The following is a 15,545-nucleotide window of genomic DNA, read 5'->3' as shown; positions in this document are numbered from 1 at the left end:
GATTACGAGGGCGTGTCCTGACAGTAGCTAGGTAAGGATTACTAGCCAGTCAGAAGCAGAATATGAGGGCGTGCCCTGACAGTATCTAGGTAAGGACTACTAGCCAGTCAGAAGCAGAGTATGAGGGCGTGCCCTGACAGTACCTAGGTAAGGACTACTAGCCAGTCAGAAGCAGATTACGAGGGCGTGCCATGCTAGCAGCTAGGTGAGCATTATAACGTGTGTTCCAAAGTGACCATGTCTGTCTCTGAAGTAAAGGCTGGACTACAATAGAGCTGTTTGGAGCAGCTGGTGAACAGTGTTTTCTGTTGGAGATGGTAAGTCCCTTTGGGGGGGACTTTGAGCTTTCTCACTTTGTAAACCTATATCATGCACAACAAAAGATATATAACACAATAAGGGAAAGGGAAGAAGCCAAAAACCATAATATGAGCACTTTAACAGCTGTGGTTGGTTAAACGGGAAACATTTAATTCATAAACACCACACATGTTTATCTTCAGAAACAACTGTACCATCTAGTTTCATCCCAGAAAAGTTCTTATGAGAGATGTCAGCAACTCTTAAAGCACTCCAATCCTCTTCTCTTATCTTCTCTGTTCCCCTCTGCTTCAAAAAGAGACGATGAGCAGAATCTTTCAGCCGAGTTCTTTCACGAGAGTTTTTAGTTCAGTTGGAAGGAAAGAAACTGTGCGGCGAAACCAGAAGGAAATCAGTGTGGTGTAAAAAAATAAAAATAAAAATAAAAGTTGGACTGATTCTATTTTGGTTATATCCTTAAAATGTGTGCACGTTGATGGGGTCAAAGATCAGTGATTCTTAGAGTTTTTCTACTGGCAGTTTGTTGCAGAAATCTCCTTTTAAAGACTGTGTGTGTGTGTGTGTGTGTGTGTGTGTGTGTGTGTGTGTGTGTGTGTGTGTGTGTGTGTGTGTGTGTGTGTGTGTGTGTGTCCCACACGCACACACAGAGAGAGAGAGGGGGAAAGAGTGTGTGTGTGTGTGTGTTGCCAGCAGGTCCTTAAAGGTGTGTGTGGTGAGCAGAGTAAACACACCTCTCAACTCACTTCACACGCACATTCTACTTTTTAAAATGCTGTTAAGCACACACACACACTGCAAAAAAAAAAAAAAAAAAAAAAAAAAAAAAAAAAAAAAAAAAAACACACTCCTTGATTGAAGCTGATTATTTGAGTAGTTGAAGTGTCTTTGTACCTAAACAACCAAACAGTCTGTTTGTAAGTAGTTGGGTCGATATATTCAACGAGAATACTGTATCAAACTGCACGTGAGGATTTCACTTTTTCGTGTTAAGGTAATAAAAAAAAAATCTAAAATTGAAGATGACCAAAGAAAGAGATGTCTCTTTTTAGATAAAACGGTAGTTAAGTGTTTGTGATTGGTTTAACCCTCCTGGTGTCCTCGGGTCAAAGTTGACCCATTTTCAAAAAGTTTCTATATCAGAAATTTGGGTTTCTTTCAACGAAATTGTCAAAAGAAATAACGTGGAGGTTCCCTGCAACGCTTTTCACAAGTAAAATAAATGATCAGTTAACTACTTTAAATTAATGTGGGTGTTTTATTTAATAGCATAGCATTTGAAAACAAAACTGATAAAAGAATCTTGAAAAAAGCTTAAAAAATGTGGGAAAAATTAGGGCTGTGCAATTAATTGAAATGTAATCGTGATTATGATCTCGGCTCCCAATGATCACAAAAACAGAATAATCGAGAAAAACTATTATTTAGCTCATTACGTTTTGCAAGTAAACTTATTTTCTCGTGTTCTGAATGAAAAAATTAACTTTAAATAGGAAAAGTATTGAGGCAAATTTCACAGATTTATGTTTTTTTTTACTGTTGATTTATTTAACTTTTTCCACAGTTTAAGTTCAATTGTTGCAACATCTTTCCAGAAGGTAACGAGTAATCGTGTCAAATTATCGTGATTTCAATATTGACCGAAATAATCGTGATTATATTTTTTTTCCATAATCGAGCCGCCCTAGGAAAAATGCATAAAGTGACATATATATATATATATATATATATATATATATATATATATATATATATATAACGTGGGAAAAAAAGCGACAAAGACGTCGAGAATAACAACAAAAGTGTTATTAAAATAAAAAAACACAAGGTAAACGTAAAAAAGTTTTAAATTGACATTTTGACCCAGAAAAACTAAAAGTTGCACGGTCAACGGGAAGACAACACGAGTGTTAAAGAAACGCCAATAAACCAGAGCACGTTTTTCTCCCATCCCAGAACACTGTGTGGACTAGCCAGACCCTCCTCCGCAGCGCTGTGGAGGAAGGTCTGGCGATGCGAGACTTGGTTTAAAGAAACTTCTCATGTTGTTGATGCGGTCAAGCTTCAGAGAAACCAAAGTGGAGAAGAAGTTTCCCTCCAAATCAACTCTCCGTAGCCTTCGGAATCATCTCTAACCTATAACCATAGCTTTCATCTTCATCTTCATCGTCCTAACTCTGCACTCAGCACCAGATTCTGATTATTGCAGCAGCGTTTGGCATTTACTTTCCAAAATTAAACTTTCTGCGCCAGAACTTCTCATTTTGACAAAATTACATCTTAATATCACGGCTTTATTTAAGAACAAGTGCAGCGTGTCATCGTGACCTCACAGAAAAAGATATGTTTGTAGAAACGTCACATTTGTCTCACAGCCAGTGTTGGGGTAGTTACTGGAAAAAAACGTAATAGAATACACATTACTAGTTTAAAAAAACATTACTCACTACTGTTGAAATTAATTAGCTACACTACTAGTTACATTACTTTTGGATTACTCCGTAACATCACCTGAGATGCACCATAACTTACTTACCAAATAATAATATGAACTTAAACCTCCTGTTGTCCTCTGGTCTAATCTGTCCCATTTTCAGAAAGTTTCTATATCAGAAATTTGGGTTTTCTTTCAACCAAATTGTCAAAAAATAAATAAATAACTTGGTTCCATGCAACGCACCTCACAGGTAAAATAAATGATCAGTTCACTACTTTCATTGAATTTGGGTGTTTTAGTCAATTATATAGCATCTAAAAAGAACTTATACAAGAACGTTGGAAAAAAAAGTGACCAAATTATTGGAAAAAGCTTAAAATAAATGTGTGGAGAAAACAAAAAAAGCGCAGAAATAAAATCAAATACAAATTTTAGGGTTGACAATTGGTGCTTACAAAAAATATTTACACAATGAGACTTTTGATAAATTATAATCATTAATGTGTCTAATGACTAATTGGGTAAAGCTAGAACAGCACCTTTAAAACCAGGAAAAGACACCACTTATGTCATATCACGATATTACGATATCCAAAATCTAAGACGATATCTACTCTCATATCAAGATATCAATATAATATCAATATATTACCCAGCTCTATTTTTATTATTATTATTATTTTGTTGTGCACACACTTTCGTACGATATCATACGGACTCGGTTCCTGAGAATGCATGGTTAATTGTCAACTAAAATCCTCCCAAACTCAACTTAGGAAATACTCATCTGTCAGTGAATCCACCGACTGAAAGGTGACCCCCCCCCAACCCTCCCGGTCCATCTGGAGCTTCAACAAAACTCTTCAGAAATCTTTCACATCACGTCAGTATGAAACTGAAGTGAATCAGTGTCGCTGCAGTTGTTTGACAGGATGAAAATGACGTCCAGATGCCCCAAAGTAAATGTTTAGCCAAGAGCCTAAACTCTGCACATCTGGATGGCAGCGGTGGCTCGGTGCTCTGGTCGGATCTGCTCAATCAGTCGGTCCAAACTGTCCAATCTCCGCTGTTTATTTGTAGAAATTAGTGTGTTTGCTCACCTGGAACTGTCCCAGGTCTGAACACACGCGCCGAAACGGGACGCTTTGTTTATGTTGAAGCAGACTGTGTGTGTGTGTGTGTGTGTGTGTGTCTGTGTGTGTGTGTGTGTGTGTGTGTGTGTCTGTGTGTGTGTGTGTGTGTGTCTCTGTCTGTGTGTCTGTCTGTGTGTGTGTGTGTGTCTGTGTGTCTGTGTGTGTATGTGTGTGTATCTGTGTGTGTGTGTGTGTCTGTGTGTGTCTCTGTCTGTGTGTCTGTATGTGTGTGTCTGTGTGTGTATGTGTGTGTGTCTGTGTGTGTGTGTGTCTGTGTATCTGTATGTGTGTGTCGTGCGTGTCTGTGTGTGTGTGTCTGTCTGTGTGTGTGCGTCTGTGTGTGTGCGTCTGTGTGTGTCTGTCTGTGTGTCTGTGTGTCTGTGTGTGTCTACATCTGTGTGTGTGTGTGTCTGTCTGTGTCTGTGTGTGTGCGTCTGTGTGTGTCTGTCTGTGTGTGTGCGTCTGTGTGTGTCTGTCTGTGTGTGTCTGTGTGTGTGTCTGTCTGTGTGTCTGTGTGTGTATGCGTCTGTGTGTGTGTGTGTGTGTGTGTGTGTGTGTGTGTGTGTGTGTGTGTGTATATGTGTGTGTCTGTGTGTGTGTGTGTGTGTGTGTGTGTGTGTGTGTGTGTGTGTGTGTGTGTGTGTGTCCTGTCTTTCGTCTCCACTGGTTTGTGGTTGATTTTGATTTGTGGGAACGAGGCCGGAGCAGCACAGGAAGCATTTCTCCAGCACGGCCTCTGATTGGTCAGCTGGCCTGCCAGATTCCCTCTCTGTTGTTTAAACTTGTCAGTCTGAGAGTTAGGGCTTGGAAAAATGTGTGTGTTGATATAAAAGCCATGGTGCTACTGTGTGGTTATCTTCTCTGACTAACAAGGGAGGACCCACCCGACGCCCATGATATTATGGTACAGCAGGTCCTGAGTGTATTCATTCCAACAGGAGAAGTGAACGTGAACTCAGATCATGAGCGATTCTTTCGCCCCGTAGTCCCCGAAGTAAACATGGGACCCATTCTTCACAAGCCACATTTCTCCAGAACATTTTGACACTAGAATGGCTTTTTTTCAGACGGACACATCAGGAGGAAACGAACTTTGTTTGAGACGTGTTTCTGTCTCAGGAACAAACTCTCGCGAGATCTGGCAACACAGAGAAGCTAACGTCCGCTAACGTTCAGCATCAGGCTAAAAAAACTAATCTCTAATCTCTAAATGTGTCTTTTACCTGTGTAAATATCTAACGGTAGCAAAAGAAAATATAAATCAATCGTACAAATTGAACATTTCATTCAGCCGCACGACATTCTCTACACTTTCAAATGGGGCCACGCCCCTTCAGGAGACAGGAAGTGTGGACCGTTTCATGCTACTGCTTGAAATGCTCTATCTTAGCTGTCAGAAAAGCGCTTTGTGCAGACCGCTTCTTTCAGTTTCGTTTTTCAACTTCAAAAAGATTAGATTAGATTTTTAGATTAGATTCAACTTTATTGTCATTGTGCAGAGTACGTGTACAAAGACAACGAAATGCAGTTTGCGTCCAGCCAGAAGTGCAAAAAACGCAGAAAAGCGCAATGTGCTATACAAGTATAGACAGGTGGTGCATAGACAGGACAAGAAATCTAGTGCAGTTTAGACAGTAGTATACAGCTGGTTTACAGAAGGTGGTTTAGAGTAGTATAAATGTAATATAAATGTGTGCAGTGTATTAGCAGTTACCTTATAAGAGCAGAATAAATATGGCTATGTAATATGAACAATATATGAACAACATGTAGAGATATGTGCAATGTAGTAGCAGTAACATTGTAATAGTAGTAAAAGACGCTTTGAGCTGCAAAAAAAATCGTCGGCAGTGGCGTTTAAAAAAGCGCTCAGGACTTTTTTTAAAAAACAAGGTTTACTACGTAGGAATATAACGTAAAACAGACGCTGGCAGCTTCATAAACGACGCCATTTGTGAACAATGTCTCAAACGTGTAAAAACGACTCAACCTTTGTTCTGTATGTTGTTGAGTCACGTACTTACATTATGCCCACATGTTTCTAACAATGTTGAAACCCAGAATAATCTCGATGGATATTGCAGTATACATTTAGTACATATTGAACTTTTTATCCGGTTCTCCCATCAGTAATTGCTGCACAGGATGTTTAAAGTTGTGGTTGTCTTGTGTAGACTTTGGTTGAGTTGTTACATGAAATTCAGACACTGAACAGCAATTAGTCTAAAAGAAAACACACACACACACACACACACACTTCTACACAGCGTCCTCCACACACACACTTCACCTTCCGTGTATAATACATTTTACAGATGTGACACACACACACACACACACACACACATACATAGATCTCTCTCTCTCTGGCAGGTCATCCATCTTTGCAGATGGCAGCGACTCTGCTGAGTCCTTGGCATTCAACGTACAACACACACACACACACACACACACACACCCACACACACACGCGTTTGTCCTTGTTTATGTGTGTAGGCCATGACTTCAGGCAGCTTTCCTCCCGTGTGTGTGTCTGTGTATTCTCGTTTCCTTGTCTTATTTAAACTGTGAATGATTAATGTGCTTTATTTCATCTTAAAATGAGCAACATGAAGACAGTTCTGACACGCAGAAACAAGAGACAGAAAGCAACATTTAGAACGCTTTACACGCCTACAGTTCGGACGGATTCAGTGTGATTCCGGGGTGAAGTCGCAGAATTTTTCATTTCATTTATTACGTTATATTCTCATTTGGTTGGGTTTGCGTTCAAACCCACCTAAACACTGTAAACACATGTCACACGGGGGGTGGGGGGAACGGTCGCCGGTCTGTTGGACAGGATATCTGAGTCACACTCGCCGACAAACCCTGATGAGAGAGAGATGATGACCAGCGATGTCATATCATATCATAATAACGGAGGTGGGAGTAATTTACACGCGCAAGTCACAGGCGAGTCTCAAGTCACTTCGGTGAGAGTAAAGGGTCAGTGTAACGCTTATCAGTTCAATTTTCTAAGCAGAAACGGACATTTGGATTCAAATATCAAATTTTTAATTTTTTTTCCACCTTGACAAATTTAAAATTGGATCTTTAACCTTTTTTTCCAATTTTCTGTTTTTATTCAGAGGTTCAGAAATTTAGAAAATTACAAAATTGCGTCTGGGCTCTAATTATTCAATACTGCAATGGTATTCTCTTCCTTTACTTTGCAGAATATGCAGGTCACTAACTGCATATGGACCAAAAAAACTAAAAACTGATAGACTTTGGGGTCAGAGGTGCTTGCAACTGATGGTTTCGAGTGGTGGGGCGTAGCTAGGCGGAACAAGGGAGAGAATACCATTGCAGTATTGAATAATTGGAGCGCAGACGCAATTTTGTAATTTTCTAAATGTCTGATCCTCTGAAGAAAAACTGAAAATTGGAAAAACAGGTTAAAGATCCAATTTTTTAATTTTTCAAGGCGGGAAAAAAATTAAAAATGGATATTGGAATCCATTTTTCTGTTTTTCCAAATGTCCGTTTGTGCTTAGAAAATTGAACTGATAAGCGTTACACTGACCGTCAAGCAGGACAAGTCGAATTTCTGCTCTTACTAAGTAGTTTTGGTGCCTGAACATAACCCAACCAGGGGCACTAATTTATGAAACGTTCCTGTGGGAGTAGGACTCATGTCGTGGTCTGGTTTGGTTGAAAGCGGAAATCGCTGCACATGTGAAATTAATCAAATGTGAACGTAGCTTTTAGAGAACCGATTGAAACCTTAGACCGTGACTCGGATGAAGCTCTAATTCTTCACTGTCCCATTAACGGTAACGGATGGGTTTATTTGCATATTTAAATGAGAAAACCGTTCCTGTCGGGCTGAAATTAATGCAGCCGGCTGCTCACCGACGGGTCTGTTCCCTCATTAAACAGCAGCTTCACGCTTAACTGTTATTTATTGTTTTGGTGCGAGCGCGCACACACACACACACACACACACACACACACTGTTACACAAACATGGCTCTGGTCTGTCATGCTTTCCACAGATCTTCTGCTTGGCAGCCCTGAGGACACACACACACACACACACACACACACACACACAGTTCTTTTCGACTATTCTATTGTCTTTATTTCTGGATTTACCCTGAGGCCTGAAGCAACCTGCCGTGTGTGTGTGTGTGTGTGTGTGTGTGTGTGGTGTGTGTGCGTGTGTGTTGAATGTCCTCGAGGCTCTGCAGTGTTTGTCAGTGTCACATACATTGATCACAACAGTGACAGTATGCGTGTTAGTCTGTTGGTATTTCTGTGTGTGTGTGTGTGTGTGTGTGTGTGTGGCTGCAGGATAAATGATTGTGAAGCTCCCCAGAATGACCTTCTATTTTTTTTATTTATTTTTTTAAGGCAACAAAGCAACACACACATAAATGATCGTCCATATTCATCATATTTTAGCGCAAACAGTTTTGGACCAAACAAAACACTGCAGCTCGTTAAGATCCGAACAATTAAAAGCGAGTCATCAGCGTAAAGGAACAGTCCGGAGACTGTTACAGCGGACAGACATCAGATGGATCTCAGCTTCATCTCTGTGCAGAGAGGAATCCAGGATGTGGTTAGCTTAGCCTAGCTTAGCATAAGCATTGGAAGCATGGGGAATCTGCTAGCTTAGCTCAATCAAAAGCAGAAAAACTGAGAACGTTTGTCAGTTTCAGCCACAGTTCTTACTCTATATTTAGAAAGAAAATGAAGTGTATTTCTTTAAATGATCCGAATGCTAAAAACTGTAAGGATAGCTAAATCATTAGTAGGGGTGTAACGATTCATGAGTGAGTCGGTTAAAAATGGATATGAATGTGTAAAAATTAACAACAGGTTGAGATACAAAAACATGAATTGCGATACAGTACAAAACATCTATATCTAATTCTTTATTTCGTTGTTGTTATTTAAGATAAAATACATGTTCAATGTCACTTTTGGTAAGAGGACACATCTGTTGTTTTGGACAGTTTATGTAAATGAAAGAATATTTTTCAATTGTCTGCAGCTGATTCTGTTTAACAAAAAACAAAACAAATCTTATCGTCAACTTGAAATTAAGTGTATCGTTACATCTCTATTCAGCAGTGTAGAAAAATGAAGATCACAGCAGGCAGGACTTAAAATTGTCCGTCCCGTTTTCTCTCTGTCCTCACCTTCCCCCTTTCCAAAACCCCTCCCTGTTTGTGTATCTATCGGTTGCCCTAATGGCTTATTGACAGCCAATCAGCTGTAGCCTCGGGCGAGATCGCTCGCCAAACACCAAGTAGGACAAGGTCATCGCATCCAGGCTGCAACCATTAAACACACGAGTTACGTCACGACACACCGAGCATACAGTTCGGGGCTAATTCTGCTGTTTAATTGTTACATATATAGTTTTGAAAAATAGTTTCTGTAAATGTGTTACAGAAATGATAAATCATCTCTAGCATCTAACGTAGCAGCTGTGTTTTTTCTTGTTTCAACAACATTCAGAATGATTATATTTGAGTGCAAAGCATGTCTGAACTTAGTTCAGTTCCTATCCCTTTAAAACTCCAAAGTCACCACGAGGGAACTGTCTCAAGCCAGGGAAGGTAATCACATACAGGAAGGCCACAGGGCAGCCGGATACTTTACAAAATAAAATAAATTTCAAAATAAAACACCCAAGTTAATGGTGATTTTGGCTGTCTTGACACATCTGTGTCAACAGCGAGACACACTATCAGGCACACAGAGAGAGACTTACAGGCTGGCAGACAGATGGAGTGATACACACACACAAGCACACACACACACACAGACCCATTCTGTAGAGTGGAGAGGAGAAAGGGTTGTTTTGTGACCAGCAAGGAGAAATGAGCGTCCGGTACAAACAAACAGCATGGCACGCGATCTACACTCCGCACTATTCTACACTTCACGGCGTTCGCTGGCAGTGTGTGGGGCCTGTAGCTGCTGCCCCCGTCCACAGCAGGACGTTGCTTAGCTTCTGTGTCGGTACTGATGTTCAGAGACTCAGTTTTGAGTGTTGTCGTGAAGACAAAAAGTTTTGGGTTGGTTAGGCTCCTAACAGTGCTTCAATGTGTTTTGTGTTTTCATTTCATCCCCAACCGGCACCGTCAGACACCGCCCACCAAGAGCCTGGGTCTGTCCCAGGTTTCTCCCTAAAAGGGAGTTTTTCCTCACCACTGTCGCACTAAAATGCTTGCTCTTGGGGGAATTACTAGAACTGTTGGGTCTTCGTAAATTATAGAGTGTGATCTAGACCTACTCTATCTGTAAAGTGTCTTGAGATAACTCTTGTTATGAGTTTTGATACTATGAATAAAATTGAATTGAATTGAAATTTGGGCAGAGATTTAATTTAACAAAGGATGAAAAACTCTATTTAAAAAATACCCATGTACGTGTGAGCGAGGCCTGAATTCGCCAAGTTTGTTTCCGTTATACCCATCGTCACCTTATCTCTTCAGCCAAACATACACAGTTTCTTCGAATCTCCAGCTTGTGTAAGTTTGTGAAGTGCAGAGTCAAACGTGTGTTTTTACGGCACGTTAACCTTCTAACGGAGGGACGGATGATAAATATGCAGGTGAGAAATGGAGTGCTGAGGTGCCATGATCCGTATAAAAGGACTTGGAGACACCTGATACTCTCTCTCAAACACACACACACACACACACACACACACACACACACACACACACACACACACCAACCGATAAAAACAGTACAGATGCGTCCCACAGATCTTCCAACTGGAAACACACCTGGTTAACTGCTCCTGTTAAACACACACACACACACACACACACACACACACACACACACACACACACACACACACACACGCACACAAACACTTCTTACCTGCTGTGCTGATGAAAGTTTTCCTCTTCCACGTATTAAGATAAGGCTGCAAAGATTAATCGATTGTTACCATTAAATTTATCGCCAATTATTTTCATAATCAATTAATCGTTTTTCTTTTTTTATGCAAACGTGGCTAAAGCATGACATCATGTCATCATAATATCTTACCATATCCTGCGAACCCGTGCATAATAATTTGTTAGACAGTGACGTTTTAAGGTGAATTAATCTCTGTGCGTCAGCCAACTTTCAGCAAGCTGACGCTGCATGCGTCGTGGCAAAAAATGAGGCAGGTTCAACTTTCTTTTCTATTTTTGCCCCCAGAAGCCTTGTTCTCTGCTGCAGGGTCAAAGGTTAAAGATCAACACTAAGCAGCTGGAAAACAGCTGGAAAAAAAAGAGAGAAAGAGAGAGAGAGAGAGAGAGAGAGAGAGAGAGGGAGGGGGATGGAAAAAGTGTGTGTGGTCTTTAGACACACAGGCCACAGCCTTGATCTCCACTTTGCTCTACTCAGGGTCTCACAGGAGGTGTGTGTGTGTGTATGTGTGTGTGTCTGTCTCATTAGTTAACAGATGAAGGCTTCTCCAGATCTGACACTTGGCCGTGTGTGTGTGTAAGAGAGAGAGAGAGAGAGAGAGAGAGAGAGAGAGAGAGAGAGAGAGAGAGAGGCAGCATAAGTAAGTGTGTATTTCATGTCAGTTCAAGGCTGCAACTAACTTTTCATTAGTTGTTTGGTCTCTAAAATGTCAGAAAATGGTGAAAAATGTGGATCAATGTTTCCCAAAGAAAGCCCAATATGACGTCCTCAAATGTCTCGTTTTGTCCCATAACTCAAAGATATTCAGTTTACTGTCCCAGAGGAGAGAAGAAACTAGAAGATAGAATAGATGGAATGTAGCAAAAGATATTAGTTTTTGAAAGAAATAGCAATGTAAATGTATAGCCCAAGTATAACGGAGAGCCGCTGAGGAAGCTTGATATTTCGGAGATCTCGTTGAAGTGCATCAGCAGTTTTTCCCTGGAAGAAAATAAGATGTCGAACTCAGTGGTAATGACAGCAGTGTGTGAACAGGGATTACATAAGAGAAGCGAACAGAGACATCTTTTCTCTCCGCTTCAGTCGAGCTGTCCTGGTCCCGACACACACTCATAATGCAAGCTGACTTCCTCTTTTCTCTCTCTCTCTCTCTCTCTCTGTCTCTCTGTCTCTGCTGAGGGATGAAGAAGAATCTGCAGTCGGAGTCAGACTTTACTTCTCCTTCAGTAGCTTCAGTAACAGTGATGTTTACTTCAGAAAACAAAGCCTCGGCCTGCGTCCAATAATCCAGCAGACGCACAGAGAAACCACCTAATCAGCTGTGTTTGTTAACACGCATGTGAGAGATGTTACACATCTGTTTTCTGCATGTTAACCCCCTCCCCCACAACACACACACACACACACACACACACACACACACACACCCTCAGGGCTGCTACACATCATTGTGTCTGTTCATGTGTGTGTTGACGTATCCTCGCTAATTGCCTCCCATCACACTTTGCTGCCGCTGTTCTCTTACAGCTGATGGATGGATGGATGGATGGATGGATGGATGGATGGATGGAGTGTCGCCCTAGACTTTACAAACGCATTGTTTTTTGTGCTTGCAAGGTGCGTCGTCTCTCTCTCCTTTTTGCATGAAGAGAAGCGTAGACTAGAAACTCCTACTTATTCAGTCTGGCATTCACGTAATGTCTTATAATTTCTATGGCTTTGGCGTTTCTTCTTTGGGAGAAATATCAACACGTTGTCATCTTATCCCTTCAAAACCCAAGCCGCCGAGTCGCCGTGTCTTGCTGCTGGATAAAGAAAGTGAAGGCTTTAGGGCAGGGGTGTCAAACATACGGCCCGTGGGCCAAAATCAGCCCGCCAAAGGGTCCAATCAGGCCCACTGGATGACTTTGCAAAGTGGGAAAATTGCAGGGACGTAATTAATTCCAATTCCAAATTTACCACTTTAATTCCAGAGAATATCCGAGTTCTTTTTCAGTTTACGACTTTAATCTTAGAAATTCGAGAGTTTTTTCTCAGAATATCACCCCTTTCTCCGGGTCTGTAACATATATTTTTTTTCCGGACAGGTAGCTAGACTATCTTTGCAATCTGAGTTCCTTCCCGAGGCTATTTTGCAGCGGCATCGTGGCGCCGTCCGGTGCTTAGTCCCGCCCAAGACCATTGTGATTGGTTTAAAGAAATGCCTATAAACCAGAGCACGTCTTTTTCCCCCATCCCAGAAGCAAAATTACGAATCCCACTATGGCCACGCCAAACCCGCCCTACGAAGCAGCTCGATTGGTTGGGGGTTAGGCATTTCGCCTTGAGTGGTTAAGGTTAGAATAGCCGATTGGTCAGGGGATCGGACCTGAACAAATGGGGTTACGTTACCTTGTGTTCTCATGGACGCCTGGCCAATAAATGCTATTGAAGGGCGGGTCTTGGCATGGCCATAGTGGTATTCGTAATATCGCATCCCAGAATGCTGTGTGGACTCGTCAGACCCTCCTCCGCAGCACTGTGGAGGAAGGTCTGACAATGCCAGATAATCTGTAACAAATATTTCTGCCAAAAGAAACTGACTTGACTGACCAAAACAAAGTATCATAATTTAGGAAAAAGCACCTTTGCCGTCTCTTTGATCGTTCGTGGATGATACTTTAAACTTCCAGAGGTCTGAAGAGTGACACGAGAGACTTACAGGCGAGAACAAAGATGAAGTGTAGACTTCTTTCAAGATGTTTTAAGAGCAGCGGCGTGTCAGTTTTCCATCCAGCAGCAGTTTATGACCTTCTCTCATCCCCGCGGCGTGGAGAATCACGTTAACAACCCTAAACGTCTCAAGAGTTTCAGCCACGTCTGTCAATCTCCACCGTGACGCTCCTCCTCCTCCTCCCCTTATCTTCCTCTTCCTCCTGTCCCTCGGGTTCTGATTCCTCTCCATCCTCGCGGTCCAACCCCCCGGGGGGGGAGACCATCCCTCCGTCGGGTGAAAGGACGGACGGAGAAGATGAAACAACGCTCTCGGCGCTCTCTCTTCCTTCGCTTTAAGTCAAGGTTGCCGTGCCGATTCCTCTCTGAAGCTTATCTGCTCTGAACTTGAGTCTTCAGGGGGATCAGGCGCTGGAGTCGGGAGGGAAAATGTCGATCCCTGTCCTCCAGAATACCGCCGTCTCCCTGGGCAACTGGGAACTTTTACTTTTACTTTGCTTGGAACTAGGTCTGCACAGTATATCGTACTGTACATACGTAGTAATCAGTCAGCGGGGTGCCCAGTGGGATTTTATCAGAATACAGCCTATAAAATCTGCTTGGAAATATTGGATTGGATAGAACATCACAATGTCATTTTGCTAAATAAAACTAAAGTGCAATTCACTGAACCTGCCTCAAACTTCACCAAAGAAAACCTTGCTCTACACAGTTTTCAGATAATAGGAAACAGAACAGAAATAAAGTGCAATACACAATTTATTTCTTACAGCAACGAGTGCTCTACAGCGTTTTCAATATGTTTCTGCATCTAAAGTGGCCTCAAAATTTCAACAAAGTACACAGTTGCCGTTTAATGTGCATTTAAAGTATATATCCATTTTCCAAATGGAAACGCAGCGATTGGCCTAACGGGCAGCAAAGTGACAGTACTCTGATCCAATGGGATTTAAATTTGTCACATTGACAGCACTCTATAGCCCAATGGATGGGGGTCGGGCACAAGCTCCTCCCTACGTGGTCCACAGCGTTCTTAAGCCCGAGACACACCGGGCCGATAATCGGCCGTTGGACAGTCTGGCGAGGTCGGTGACTCGAGTCTGTTCGGTGTGTCCCGTGCTGTCGTCCGTCCGAGGGGCGTCGGCCTTCATTTTAGCCGATTTGACATGTTGAATCGGAAGGCGGGCACTCGCGGGCAGTTGGACTCAAATGACCCATCTGATTGGTGGAGAGCTAACCCGTAAACGGGGAGCGGAATGAGGTGACTAGAGTCTCTCAAAATCTGATAAAAATCTTTTAAACTGACCTTTGTTGATCTGAAATGAAAACAGATTCAGCAACTGCACGGCCTATTTCTCTCTTAAAATGTTTTCAGAAACACGTTTCGGTGAACTATTTTACTACAATATGAGATCGTATTCTGAACAAGCCGCCATGACGGTCTGGCTTTGAATTTCCGAAGAAACCAGACCCACGGACGCGTTTGTCCAATCAGCTGCCGGTTTTAATTTTTGGCCGACAATACAGATTAGCGCCGCCTGCTGTTATGGAGACGTAATACGTCTCTTCGGGGTGTTCTGAGGAACTTTTTGGACCAACTCGGGGAGACTGACCAGTCACACTGGCTTTACTGCCGACGGTCGGCCGTCTGGTCGGTGTGTCACGACCTTTACACGGCAGCAGTCAATGTGGTGTATACAGTAATAAATACGTGGAATACACACGAATTACAGTGCTTTACTTTTCATAGCTAAATGTACAAATTAGAGATGCACCGAATCCAGATTTTTTTGGGGTTCGGCCGAATACCGAATCCACTGGTTAAAATTCTGCCCAATCCGAAACCGAATACTGAATCCTCCTCTGTACCTGAAGTTGCTGCATTTTGGCGACTGTCTGTAGATTCCTTCGCGCACAACTCGTATTCTTTCGGATGTTTCATACCAAATGCTGTAACAGCGGCCATGTTGTGTATAGTTTAGGGTCCTCGCCAGCACGAGACAAATAGGCAT

The 15,545-nt window shown here is 42.1% G+C and overlaps 1 protein-coding gene across 1 annotated transcript in view; it reads left to right on the top strand.

The window, feature by feature from the left end:
* si:dkey-22o22.2 (neural-cadherin) overlaps nucleotides 1-15,545 on the top strand; it is a 241,089-nt gene that overhangs the window by 2,269 nt on the left and 223,275 nt on the right. The gene's annotated exons all lie outside the window — the stretch shown is intronic.

Source organism: Perca fluviatilis, chromosome 7 (assembly GCF_010015445.1).
Source record: "Perca fluviatilis chromosome 7, GENO_Pfluv_1.0, whole genome shotgun sequence".
Lineage (NCBI taxonomy): Eukaryota > Metazoa > Chordata > Actinopteri > Perciformes > Percidae > Perca > Perca fluviatilis.
The sequence above is the reverse complement of the archived record's forward strand: the minus strand, read 5'-3'. Positions and strand labels throughout refer to the sequence as shown.